The 14008-nt window shown below is 47.8% G+C and overlaps 1 protein-coding gene and 1 long non-coding RNA gene across 3 annotated transcripts in view; one reads left to right on the forward strand and one right to left on the reverse strand.

The window, feature by feature from the left end:
* Positions 1–2978, reverse strand: part of ZNF689 (zinc finger protein 689) — a 29977-nt gene extending 26999 nt beyond the window's left edge. Inside the window, exon 1 of one of the 2 annotated variants that reach the window (XR_008514863.2) lies at positions 2852–2978. The gene's annotated coding sequence lies outside the window, so the exon portion shown is untranslated. The remainder of the gene's footprint in view (positions 1–2851) is intronic. The other variant, XR_002911844.3, reaches the window with a different exon arrangement.
* Positions 2857–4517, forward strand: LOC134760385 (uncharacterized). The gene is made up of 2 exons (XR_010137743.1): positions 2857–2989; positions 3397–4517. It is a non-coding gene; the product is annotated as an uncharacterized LOC134760385 (long non-coding RNA).
* Positions 4518–14008: the final 9491 nt, after the last annotated feature.

Raw genomic sequence — 14008 nt, forward strand, 5'->3', positions numbered from 1 at the left:
ATTCACAGGGAAAGGGGTCAGTGAAGAAAAGATTTTAGTTGTGTTACATTTATTTATTTATTTATTTAGAGACAGAATCTCACTCTGTCGCCCAGGCTGGAGTGCAGTGGCGGGATCTCGGCTCACTGCAACCTCCGCTTCCCAGCTTCAAGTGATTCTCCTATCTCAGCCTCCTGAGTAGCTGGGACTACAGGTGCATGCCAACATGCCCAGGTAATTTTTGTATTTTTAGTAGAGACGGGGTTTCGCTATGTTGTTCAGGCTGGTCTCGAACTCCTGACATCAGGTGATCTGCCCATCTCGGCCTCCCAAAGTGCTGAGATTACAGGCATGAGCCACTGTGCCTGGCCAGTTGTGTTACTTTTAGAAACCCATTGATATACAAAATTAAAAAAAATTAAAAAGGTGGTTTGGACCTCTTAGATCCTGAGGGAGAAGAAATTAGGCAGAGCAGGTGTAGGAGACCCAGAGGAAGTCCCTGGTGGAAAAGGGAAACAACTCACAGGTCCTCAACTAGGAAGTTGGGGATACTTATCGAACTTTTTTCCTTCTTAAGAGCCAGGGTTTCACTCTGTTGCCCAGGCTGAAGTGCAATGGCATGATCATAGCTCTCTGTAACCTCAAATTCCTGGGCTCCAGCCATTCTCCTACCTTGGCTCCCCAAAGTGCAAGGATTACAGGCCCGAGCCAACACACTCAGTCAAAACTCTAAAATTTAAACCTTTATTTTAGCCTCAAGCAAGTATTCTGGACCCAGAGACATTGAATTGGAAGAAAACCCTCATTAGGAACTAGGCCTCATTACCTTGCCTTATGTATTATTTTTCTCTTATAACAATGAGTATAATAATTATATTGTAATGTATTAGTGTGTTAAAAGCATCAGTTTCTTAAATGCAAACACTAAAAATATATAGCTATTTTTGTATTCCTCTTTTGCTTTTGTTGTGTATGGACACAGGGTCTCACTGTGTCACTCAGGCTGGGGTGCAGTGGTGCAATCACAGCTCACTACAGCCTCAAACTCCTGGGCTCAAGAGATCCTCCCACCTCAGCCTCCTGAGGAGCTAGGACCACAGGTGCCTGCCACCATGCCCAGCTAATTTTTTTTTTCATTTTTGTTTTGTCTTGTTTTGTTTTTTGAGATGGAGTCTCGCTCCGTCGCCTAGGCTGGAGTGCAGTGGCGCAATCTTGGTTCACTGCAACTTCCACCTCCCAGGTTCAAGCGATTCTTCTGCCACAGCCTGTGGGATTAGAGGTTCCCACCACCATGCCTGGCTAATTTTTGTATTTTTAGTAGAAACAGGGTTTCACCATGTTGGCCAGGCTGGTCTCCAACTCCTGGCCTCAAGTGATCTGCCTGCCTGCGCCTCCCAAAGTGCTGGGATTAGAGGCATGAGCCACCGTGCCCGGCCTTGTTTGGTTTTTTATTTTTTAAATGTTTGGTTTTTTTTTTTTTTTGAGACAAAGTCTTGCTCTGTCGCCCAGGCTGGAGTGCAATGGCATGATCTCGGCTCACTGCAACCTCCACCTCCCGAGTTCAAGGGATTCTCCTGTCTCAGCCTCCCAAGTACCTGGGATTACAGGCATCCACTGCCGCGCTGGGCTAATTTTTTTGTATTTTTAGTAGAGAAAAGGTTTCACCATGTTGGCCAGGCTGGTTTCAAACTCCTGACCTCAAGTGATCCGCCCGCCTTGGCCTCCCAAAGTGCTGGGATTACAGGCGTTAGCCACCGCACCCAGCAATGTTTTATTTGTTTTTGTTTTTTTGAGACAGAGTTTCACTCTTGTTGCCCCAGCTGGAGTGCAATGGCGTGATGTTGGCTAGCTGCAACTTTCGCCTCCTGGGTTCATGCGATTCTCCTGCCTCAGCCTCCCGAATCGCTGGTATTAGAGGCGCCCGCCACCACGCCCTGCTAATTTTTGTTATTTTTAGTAGAGACGGGATTTCGCCATGTTGGCCAGGCTGGTCTCGAACTCCCGACTTCAGGTGATCCACCTGCCTTGGCCTCCCAAAGTGCTGGGATTACAGGCGTGAGCTGCTGCGCCTGGAGTGTTTGAGTTTTTTAATACTGGGTAGAGAGTCACGGTTAACGCCTATAATCTCACCCAGAGGCTGAGATGGGAGGCTCCGTTGAGTCCCGGAGTTCGAAACCCCGTCACTACAAAAAAATATATATAAAGAAAAAAAATTAGGCGGGCGCGGTGGTGGCACCTGTGGTACCAGCAACTCGGGAGGCTGAGGTGGGAGGATCACTTGAGCCAGGGAAGTCGAGGCTGCAGTGAGCCAAGATCACGCCGCTGCATTCTAGAACGGGCAACAGCCTCAAAAAAAAAAAAAAAAAAAAGTCAGCCTTAACAATAACAAAAAAGGCAATGGCTAGGGCCCCTCCCAACCTTTCATGCCCACTCGGAGCCCCTGCGCGGCCCTTACATTTAAAAGCCCCTTTGGGAAGCTGAGGTTGGCGGATCACTTGAAGTCAGAGGTTGAAGACCAGCCTGGACAACATGGTGAAACCCCGTCTCTACTTAAAATACAAAAATTAGCCTGGCGTGGTGGCGGGCGCCTGTAATCGCAGTTACTCTGGAGGCTGAGGCAGGAGAATTGCTTGAACCCGAGAGGCGGAAGTTGCAGTGAGCCGAGATCGCGCCACTGCACTCCAGCCTGGGTGACAGAGCGAGACAACGTCTCAAAAAAAAAAAAAAAAAAAAAAAAAAAGCCCCTAAAGGACCACTCATTTTTGGATCTGATCCTGAGAAAGTCCCTTAGAAAACATGGCGATGCCAGCCTCACCACCTGTTTCCAAAAGCATTGTGACGCCCTTCGCTCCCTTAGTCAAGCTAACCTTACCATATAAGGCACAGGCTTCCCCTGCGGCTTGCCCTTCAGCGCACTGGCACTGCCCACCCAAACGGGCGTCGCGGGTCCTGGTCAGTCTCTAGGATCGCGCTCGCTGATAGGACGCTTCCGGTCGAACGTCCAAACAAGGTGCGCGTTGATTGGGCCGCGGAGGGCGGAGGCGTTTGAACGGCGCGTGCGTGGGAGTTCCCGAGGCCGGCGTCGTTAGGATCCTGGTGGGCGGTGGGACTTGGGTTCAAAGAAGACCAAGCAGGCAGACGTGTTCAGGGGCCCGCGGGTTCCGAGACTGGAGACTGGACCTTTGGCTGTCCCCACGTGCATTCTAGGTCAACGGTGCGGTGGCAGAACCCTGGGGCTCGCCCCCGCGGAACGCGGCCCTGGCCGAGGCCCCAACCACGCTAGTGGGAGGAGGCCGAGCATCCCCCCTCGAAATCGCGAAATCCCGGCCAGACAATGTAGCCACGGAGTCCGAAAGCCGCGTGCGAACTTGGCATTCACAAAGCCTAGATAACCGTCTGTTTTCTCCTGTAAAATAGGAGGGATGGACCCCCACAGATGATTCTTACAAAGAAAAATCCTCCTGGGCCGGGCACGGTGGCTCACGCCTGTAATCCCAGCACTTTGAACGGATCACCTGATGTAGGGAGTTCGAGACCAACCTGACCAACATGGAGAAACCCCGTCTCTACTAAAACAGAAAATTAGCCGGGCGTAGTGGCGCATGCCTGTAATCCCAGCTACTCTGGAGGCTGAGACAGGAGAATCGCTTGAACCCGGGAGGCAGAGGTTGTGGTGAGCCGAGACCGCGCCATTGCACTCCAACCTGGGCAACAAGAGCGAAATTCTGTCTCAAAAAAAAAGAAAAAAAAAAAAAGAAGAAAAGAAAAATCCTCCTGGAAGTCAAGTAAAAATGTGTGAAGGTGTTTTTATAAAATATGAAATATCCAGAATACACAAATCTATAGAAGGACTCGGGGAAAGGGGAGTGAATGCTAATAAATACAGAGTTTCTTTCCGGGGTAATGAAAATGTGCTAGTACTGATTGTGGCCACGCTAGCACAAAAATCTGTTTAATTGGCCAGACGCTATGGCCCAGGGAAAAGAAGGACGAGGGGGAATGGGGAGTGAATGCTAATGAATATGCAGTTTCTTTTTGTGATCATGAAAGTGCACTAAAATTTTGATGCTAGCACAAAAATTGAATTGTACACTTCAAATAGGTATATTTGTGATATGTGCATTCTAGCTCCATAAAACTTTCAAAATGTGTGAAAATTCTTTGTAACTTTACCAAAAATTGGGTTCACTCTATAGTTTACAAAACTATCCCCATCCAGGCAGGGCACGGTGGCTCACACCTGTAATCCCAGCACTCTGGGAGGCCGAGGCGGGCGGATCACCTGAGGTGAGGAGTTCAAGACCAGCCCGACCAATATTGTGAAACCCCGTCTCTACTAAAAATACAAAATTAGCCGGGCGTGGTGGCGCATGCCTGTAATCCCACTTACTCGGGAGGCTGAGGCAGGAGAATCGCTTGAGCCCGGGAGGCAGAGGTTGCAGTGAGCTGAGATCGCACCATTATTCTCCAGCCTGGGCAACAAGAACAAAACTCTGACTCAAAAAAAAAAAAAAAAAAATTTCTCCATCCAGTCTTCTGAGGTCAGCAGCATTTTGTTTGTTTTTTTTGTTTGTTTGTTTTGAGATGGAGTCTCGCTCTTGTTGCCTAGACTGGAGTGCAATGGTGCAATTTCAGCTCACTGCAACCTCTGCCTCCCGGGTTCAAGCGATTCTCCTGCTTCAGCTTCCCGTGTAGCTGGGATTACAGGCGCGCACTACCATGCTTGGCTAATTTTTGTATTTTTAGTAGAGACGGGGTTTCACCATGTTGGCCGGGCTAGTCTCGAATTCCTGACTTCAGGTGATCCACCCACCTCAGCCTCCCAAATTGCTGGGAGTACAGGTGTGAGCCACTGCGCCCTGCTTATTTATTTATTTATTTAGAGACAGAGTCTCTGTCGTCCAGGCTAGAGTGCAGTGGCACTATTTCGGCTTACTACAGCCTCCGCCTCCCAGAGCTAAAGCAATTCTCCTGCCTCAGCCTCCTGAGTAGCTGGGATTACAGGCATGTGCCACCACACCCGGCTAATTTTTGTATTTTTAGCAGAGACGGCGTTTTGCCATGTTGGCCAGGCTGGAGGTGGCACAATTGGAGGCAGAAGGGACATTAAAAGATGCCCTAGGAACTCAGAAGAACGAAAGACCTCAGAAGGCTTCGATGCATGGGTGGGGCTGCTATTGCAGCTGGACCTTCAAGGATGATAGAATCTAAACAAATGCAATAGTAATGAAAGAGGTAAAAAATGGGAAACCATGGAAAATATACAGAGGTAATAATTAGATGAAGGCCCTACGTGGTGACTCGTGCCTGAAATCCCAGAAACAGGGCCTCCCTGTGTTGCCCAGTCTGGTCTCGAACTCCTGTTTCAAGCAATCTTCATGCCTCAGCCTCCTAAAGTGCTGGGATTACAGGCGTGAGCCACCGCACCTGGCCACCCTTCATTTTAAAAGTACATTTCTGGCCAGGTGCGGTGGCTCATGCCTGTAATCCCAGCACGTTGGGAGTCCGAGGTGGGCCGATCACTTGAGGTGAGGACTTCAAGACCAGCTTGGCCAACATGATGAAACCCCATCTGTACTAAAAATACAAAAATTAGCTGGGAGTGGTTGTGTGAACCTGTAATTCCAGCTACTCAGGCGGCTGAGGCACGAGAATAGCTTGAGCCCCGGAGACAGAGGTTGCAGCAAGCTGAGATAGCACCACTGCACTCCAGCCTGGGTGATAGAGTGAGACTCAGTCTGAAAAAAAAAAAAAAAAAAAATTTCTGGCCAGGCGCCATGGCTCATGTCCGTAATCCAGCACTTTGGGAGGCTAAGGTGGGAGGATCACCTGAGGTCAGGAGTTGGAGACCAGCCTAGCCAAAATGGTAAAGCCCCTTCTCTACTAAATACAAATAATTAGCTGGGCATGGTGGCAGGTGCCTGTAATCCCAGCTACTCAGGAGGCTGAGGCAGGAGAATCGCTTAAACTGGGGAGGCAGAGGTTGCAGTGAGCTGAGATCGTGCCATCGCACTCCAGCCTGGACAACAAGAGCGAAAATCTGAAAAAAAAAAAAAAAATTAGCCGGGCGTGGTGGCACCCGCCTGTAATACCAGCTACTCAGGAGGCTGAGGCAGGAGAATCACTTGAACCCAGCAGGTGGAGGTTGCAGTGAGCCAAGATCACGGCATTGCATTCCAGCCTGGGCAAAAAGAGTGAAACTCCATCTCAAAAAAAAAAAATAAAAATAAATAAATAAAATATATTTCCCCAAGGTTCAAGCCTCCACCCTCTTTGCCTTGGTTTCAATATTCTGTAGGCCAGTGATTCCCAACTAGGGGTGATTGCCCCTAAAGGGCATTTGGCAATGTCTGGAGACATTTTTGTTTGTCACAAATGGGCAGAAAGACAGGGAGGAGACGTAAGTGCTACTGACATCTAGTGGGTAGAGGCTAGGGATGCTGCTATTAATACTACATCCTACAATGCACAGGACAGCTCTTCACAGGAATTATCTGGTCCAAAATATTAATTGCTCTGAGGTTGAGTAACCTCCTTCTAGGCCGACACATCTAAATGGCTGCTAAATATTTTCACATGATTGTTGGGTTACGAGTTTATTTTTCCTAGAAACTTTCATTGACTCTTCAATTAGACTTCCCTCCTGTTACTAGCAATATGTTTTGGACCTAATGTCCCAAAACATGGGCGTTATCTGAGTCCCTCCTTTTCATGGCTTTTCCCTGCCAGTCCTGAGAGTCCCTTATGTACTGGTAGATTAGGATAAATCAGTTATTTTATTTAAAAATATTCATTCTGAGGCCAGGCACAGTGGCTCACGCCTGTAATCCCAGCACTTTGAGAGGCCAAGGAAGGCAGATCACCTGAGGTCAGGAGTTCGAGACCAGCCTGGCCAACATGGTGAAACCCCATCTCTACTAAAAATACAAAAATTAGCCGGGCATGGTCGTGGGTGCCTGCAATCCCAGCTACTGGGGAGGCCGAGGCAGGAGAATCACTTGAACCTGGGAGGCGGAGGTTGCAGTGAGTTGAGATGGCACTATTGCACTCCAGCCTGGATGACGAGAGCAAAACTCTGTCTCAACAACAACAACAACAACAATGGCCTGGCACAGTGGCTCACGCTGGTAGTCCCAGCACTTTGGGAGGCTGAGGCGGGAGGATCACCTGAGGACAGGAGTTTGAGAGCAGCCTGGCCAACATGGCGAAACCCCGTCTCTACAGAATAAAATAAAATAAAATAAAATAATACAAAAATTAGCCAGATGTGGTGACAGGCACCTGTAATCCCAGCTACCTAGGAGGCTGAGGCAGGAGAATTGCTGGAAGCCAGGAGGCAGAGGGTGCAGTGAGCCGAGATCACACCACTGCACTCCAGCCTGGGCGACAGAGCAAGACTCTGTTTCAACAACAACAACAAAAATAAATAAATAATTGTCCTAGCGGCCGGGCGCGGTGGCTTATGCCTGTAATCCCAGCACTTTGGGAGGCCAAGGCAGGTGGATCATGAGGTCAGGAGTTCAAGACCAGCCTGACCAATATGGTGAAACCCCGTCTCTACTAAAAATACAAAAATTAGCTGGGTGTGGTGGCAGCTACCTGTAATCCCAGCTACTTGGGAGGCTGAGGCAGAGAATTGTTTGAACCTGGGAGGCAGAGGTTGAAATGAGCCAAGATCATGCCACTGCACTCCAGCCTGGGCAACAGAGTGAGATTCCATCTCAAAAAAAAAGAAAAGCAAAAATTATCAGGGTGTGGTGGCAGGTGCCTGTAATCCCAGCTACTCGGGAGGCTGAGGTAGGAGAATTGGTTGAACCCAGGAAACAGAGGTTGCAGTGAGCCAAGATTGCACCACTGCACTCCAGCCTGGGCGACAGAGCAAGACTCCATCTCAAAAAAAAAAAAAAAAAATTGTCCTAGCATGGTGGTGTGCGCCTGTAGTCCCAGTTACTTGGGAGGTGGAGGTGGGAGGATCCCTTGAGCCTGGGAGGCAGAGGTTGCAATGAGGTGAGATTGTGCCCCTGCTCTCCAGCCTAGGCAACAGAGTGACACCCTGTCTCAAAAATAAATAAATAAATAAAACAAGAAAACAGAGTCAGGTGCTCATGCCTATAATACCAGCACTTTGGGAGGCCGAAGTGGTAGGACTGCTGGGGTCCAAGAGATCAAGATAACCTGGGTAACAAAACAAGACCCTGTCTCTACAAAAAATGAAAACATAAAAACTTAGCTGAGCGTGGCAGTGCGTGCCTGTAGTCCCAACTACTCAGGAGGCTGAGGCGGGAGGATCGCTTGAGCCCAGTAGCTGGAGGCTGCAGTGAGCCATGCCTGCACCGTTGCACTCCACCCTGAGCAACAGAGCAAGACCCTGTCTCTTAAAATAAAAATTAGGGCTGGACGCGGTGGTCATGCCTATAATCCCAGCACTTTGGGAGGCGAGGCGGGTGGATCACTTGAGGTCAGGATTTCAAGACCAGCCTGGCCAACATGATGAAACCTGTCTCTACTAAAAATACAAAAATTAGCTGGGCATGGTGGTGTGCACCTGTAATCCTAGCTACTTGGGAGGCTGAGGCAGGAGAATCGCTTGAACCCAGGAGGTGGAGGTTGTGGTGAGCCAAGATCATGACATTTCATTCCAGCCTGGGCGACAGATCGAGACTCTGTCTCAAAAAAATTTTTTTTAATTTAATTTAAAATGTGAATAGTTTCTTATTTCCTGTAGCACTCATTCACTCATTGGCTCACTTGTTCATTTATATCAAATCTTTATGGAGTCAAGTATTGCAAAGCTAAGCAGTCCCCATTTTTTCCCCACTACCTTTTTCTTCCAATTAAGCTGAGCTTCCCTGAGTCCTGAATAATCCTTTCACCTCCCAATCCGTGCAGATCCCTCCTCAGATGCTGAACCTTGTGCTCTAATTCCGTGGCCTGAAAGCAGTGGCTCTCCTCAGGGGCAGTGCCACCCCTTAGGGGTTGTTTTGTGAATTTTTAGGAGGGGGTGTTTTGGTCGCAGTGAGTGATGGTGGACCTCTGGCATTAATGGGTTAACCCATGGGGATCAGTTGTGTCCTACACAGTGCCAGACAGTCTCACTCAGTGAAAAACTGTCCGTCGTCCACCATCATTTTCAGAATGCCCCATGGCCATCCATGTACATGAGAACAGGTTAATAACTGAGTAGAGAATCTAAATTCATTTTTTATATAAACACGAACATATACGCATGGTTTTAATCCTGACTTTTCTGGGAAGGCAGACATGTATAAATTGAGCAAAGATTGTATTTTGTTTTGTCTGGAATATTACCAAGAATTGTCATTTTGCAAAATCATGACACAGGTGGCCACACTTTTGGAATCTGAATCGCCAACACCACTCACCTGTGACACTCTGAATTTGCGGCTGTCATATTCATAGAAATCCTATGAGGAGGTACAAGCATATGACAACTTCAATATGACAACTTCACCAAATCTCCTAGCAAAGCCCTACCCAAGCATTACATACTGACATATACATTACTTAAATTTTTATTTTTTTGAGACGTAGTCTTGCTCTGTTGCCTAGGCTGGAGTGCAATGGTGCAATCTCAGCTCACTGCAACCTCCGCCTCCAGGTTCAAGAGATTCTCCTCCCTCAGCCTCCTGAGTAGCTGGGACTACAGGCATGCACCACTGTGCCCGGCTAATTTTTGAATTTTCAGTAGAGATGGAGTTTCACCATATTGGCCAGGCTGGTCTTGAACTCCTGACCTCGTGATCCACTTGCCTCGGCCTCCCAAAGTGCTGGGATTACAGGCATGAACCACCGCACCTAGCCAAAAAAAAATATGTATATATTTTGAGACAGGTTCTGGCTCTGTTGCCCAGGCTGGATTGCAGTCATGGCATCTCAGCTCACTGCAACCTCTACCTCCTGGGCTTAAGCCATCCTCCCACCTCAGCCTCTGGAGTAGCTGGGACTACAGGCTCACACCACCATTCCTGGCTAATTTTTTTTTTTTTTTTTAGAGACAGGGTTATGCCACATTGCCCAGGCTGATCTCAAACTCCTGAATTCAAGCAGTCTGCCTGCCTCAGCCTCCCAAAATGCTGGGATTACAGGCGTGAGCCACTGCTCCCAGCTGTATTTAAAAATTTTTTTAAAGAATTATGTAATACAGAAAAGTGCACAAATCCTAAGTGTAGGCTCAATGCATTGTCACAAAGTAAACACACCCATATCAAGAAACCAGTACCCATATCAAGAAACCAAAACATTGGCTGGGTGTGGTGGCTCATGACTACAATCCCAGCGCTTTGGGAGCTGAGGCTGGGGAGGATTGGGTGAGGCCAGGAGTTCAAGAGGAGCCTGGACAACAGAGTGAGACCCCCTCTCTACAAAAACAAAACAAACAAACAAACAAAAAATATATATATATTTAGCTGGGCATGGGGGTTCACACCTGTAGTCCCAGCTACTTAGGAGGCTGAGGTGGGAGGATTGCTTGAGCTCAGGAGTTCAAGGTTGCAGTGAGCCATGATCACAACACTGCACTCAAGCCTGGGCAACTGAGCAAGACCCTCCCTCCCTTTTTTTTTTTCTTTACTCTACTTCTCTCCAGCAGAGACCGTCTCTACAAAGCAAAACAAAACATCTGTAGCATCCTAAAGGCTCCTCATGTCCGTCCTAATTACTACCCTACCACAAGAGTAACCACTAGTTCAATTTATTTTTCTTTCTTTATTTTCTGGTAGAGATGGGAGTCTTGAACTCCTAGCTTCAAACAATCCTCCCACCACAGCCCCCCAAGTAGCTGGGGTTACAGTTGTGAGCCACCATGCCCACCGTGTAGTTGTAACATTTATTTTTTATTTTATTTTTATTTACTTATTTATTTATTTTTTGAGATGGCGTTCCGGTCTTATTGCTCAGGCTAGAGTGCAATGGTGCAATCTCGGCTCACTGCAGCTTCTGCCTTCCGGGTTCAAGTGATTCTCCTGCCTCAGCCTCCCGAGTAGCTGGGATTACAAGAATGTGCCACCACACTCGGCTAATTTTGTACTTTTAGTAGAGACGGGGTTTCTCCATGTTGGTCAGGCTGGTCTCAAACTCCCAACCTCAGGTGATCCAGCCATCTCGGCCTCCCAAAGTGCTGGGATTACAGACGTGAGCCACAGCACCCGGCCTGTACTATTTATTTATTTATTTATTTATTTATTTATTTATTTATTTATTTATTTTTGAGCGGAGTCTAGGCTGGAGTGCAGCAGCACGATCTCAGCCCCCTGCAACCTCTGCCTCCCCGGTTCAAGCAATTCTCACACCTTAGCCTCCTGAGTAGCTGGGATTACGGGTGCACATCACCATGCCCAGCTAATTTTTTGTGTTTTTAGTAGAGACGCAGTTTTGCCATGTTGGCCAGGCTGGTCCCAAACTCCCAACTTCAGGTGATCTGCTTGCCTTGGCCTTCCAAAGTGCTGGGATTACAGGCATCAGCCAATGTGTCCAGCCTATATTGACTTTTAAAAGTAGTATTATAGATGTTTTATTTATCTATTCATTTATTGCATCAGAGTAAAAGGAGTGTTCAAAACATTTTTTTTTTTTGGCCGGGCACCGTGGCTCATGCCTGTAATCCCAGCAGTTTGGGAGGCCGAGGTGGGCGGATCACGAGGTCAGGAGATTGAGACCAGCCTGGCCAACACGGTGAAACCCCGTCTCTACTAAAATACAAAAAATTAGCTGGGCATGGTGGCATGTGCCTATAGTCCCAGCTACTCGGAAGGCTGAGGCAGGGGAATTGTTTGAATCCAGGAGGCAGAGGTTGCAGTGAGCCGAGATTGTGCCACTGCACTCCAGCCTGGTGACAGAGCGAGACTCTGTCTCAAAAAAGAAAAAACCAAACAAACAAACAAAAAAAACTTTTTTGTTTAGACATGTGTGGCCAGGCCCAGTGGCTCACACCTGTAATCCCAGAGCTTTGGGAGGCTGAGGCAGGAGGATCACTTGAGCCCAGGAGTTCAAGACCAGCCTGGGCAACATAGCGAGAACACCCTTATCTCTATAAAAATTTTTCTTTTTTTTTTTTTTTTTAAGACAGAGTCTTGCTCTTTCGGGCAGGCTGGAGTGCAGTGGCATGATCTCAGCTCACTGCAACCTCTGCCTCCCGGGTTCAAGCATTCTCCTGCCTCAGCCTCCCAAGTAGCTAGGATTACAGGCTCAAGCCACCACACTGGGCTAATTTTTTGTATTTTTGTTAGAGACAGGGTTTTGCCATGTTGGCCAGGCTGGTCTCGAACTCCTGACCTCAAATGATCTGCCCACCTCAGCCTCCCAAAAGTGTTGGCATTACAGGCATAAGCCACTGCACCCAGCCCAAAAATTGTTTCTTAATTACCTGGGTGTGGTGGCATGTGCCTGTGGTGTTAGCTACTTGGGAGGCTGAGGTGGCAGGATCACTTGAGCCTGGGAGGTCAAGGCTACAGTGAGCTATGATCACGCCAATGCACCCAGCCTGGGTGACCGAGCCAGACTCTGTCTCAAGAAAAAAAAAGACATGTGTTAGCTCTGATGGGCTGACAACCAAATTATCTACATTCTCCTCAATTTCTGCCCCTGGATCTCTGCACGTGCGGTGATGACTGATGCACAGTCTTCCTTCCCAACTCCTTTCCTTAAAGTCACATTGTTCATCACCTTCTCTGGGAAGCATTCTCCTGTAGCTCTGCAATGTGCCCTTTTGGGAACCTGTATATAAGTTGAGCATTTATCTCATTGTGTTGGTCTATTTCATTGTCTCTAAAGACAAGGACTCTCACTGTCTTGTTCACCATAGTGTTTTTGTGTCTGGCTCACAGCTGGAGTTCAACAAATGTACTGAACAAATAAATAGACACCTCAGCCCATATTTAGAGCCTTCCTGCTCCCCCAAAAACCCTGACTGTCCCGTGTTTAGGCCTTCCTCTTTCTCTAGAGGAAAGGTCACAGTGGTGTGAATCTGTTTTCTGTCTCTTAGACCTCAATGCCCCAGCATTGCCACTCTAGCCGTGAGTATTGATTTCTAGACACCTCTATCTGGAAATTTTTTATTTTTTTTTTAGAGACAGGGTCTCGCTCTGCTGCCCAGGCTGGAGTTCAGTGGCTCCATAAACAGCTCATTGCAGCCTTGACCTACCGGGCTCAAGTGATCCTCCTGCCTCAGCCTCTGGAGTAGCTGGGACTCTGGGTGCAGGCCACCATCCCCGGCTGGACTCGCTTTCTGAATGTTGCCTAGATCTGGCCTCCACATGAAAGTATAGGATGCCGGGAATCACCTTTAGACAAGCTGGCAGCTGCCCAGCCCAGCTTCCTCCACTTCATCTGAGCCATCTGTCCTCAGAGGCACCATCTGTGCTCATTTTTTTTTTCAGGTGTGACAGCAGCATTCAAAACGACTTTAAGGATTATGTCTTCAATGCAGACTTTACACCTCTCCTGCAAATGGCCCATCCTCTAAAATATCTGCACAGTAATTGCAAGTGGGGACTTTCAAAATTCAGATATTCCATTTTATTTAATGCTGAAACACTCGTACCTACATTTGTTGGTGATGATTAAGTCTGGGTCAAATCAAGACAGAGAAACCACATGGTAATTTGAACAAGGAAAGGTTTAATATTTTTAAAAAATCAACAATAGCCAGGTGCAGTGGCTCATGCCTGTAATCCAAGCACTCTGGGAGGCTGACGCGGGCAGATCACGAGTTCAGGAGATCGAGACCATCCTGGCTAACATGGTGAAAACCTGTTTCTACTAAAAATACAAAAAATTAGCCGGGTATGGCGGCAGGCACCTGTAGTCCCAGCTACTCGGAAGCCTGAGGCAGGAGAATCTCTTGAACCCGGGAGGCAGAGGTTGCAGTGAGCTGAGATCGTGCCACTGCACTCCAGCCTGAGTGACAGAGTGAGACTTCATCTCAAAAAAATAATAATAATATAACAATAACAGGATTAGAGAAATGATTAGATTGTGTATTATTTTTCTAAAACTGACATAACAAATTACC

This window comes from Pongo abelii, chromosome 18 (assembly GCF_028885655.2).
Source record: "Pongo abelii isolate AG06213 chromosome 18, NHGRI_mPonAbe1-v2.0_pri, whole genome shotgun sequence".
Taxonomy (NCBI): domain Eukaryota; kingdom Metazoa; phylum Chordata; class Mammalia; order Primates; family Hominidae; genus Pongo; species Pongo abelii.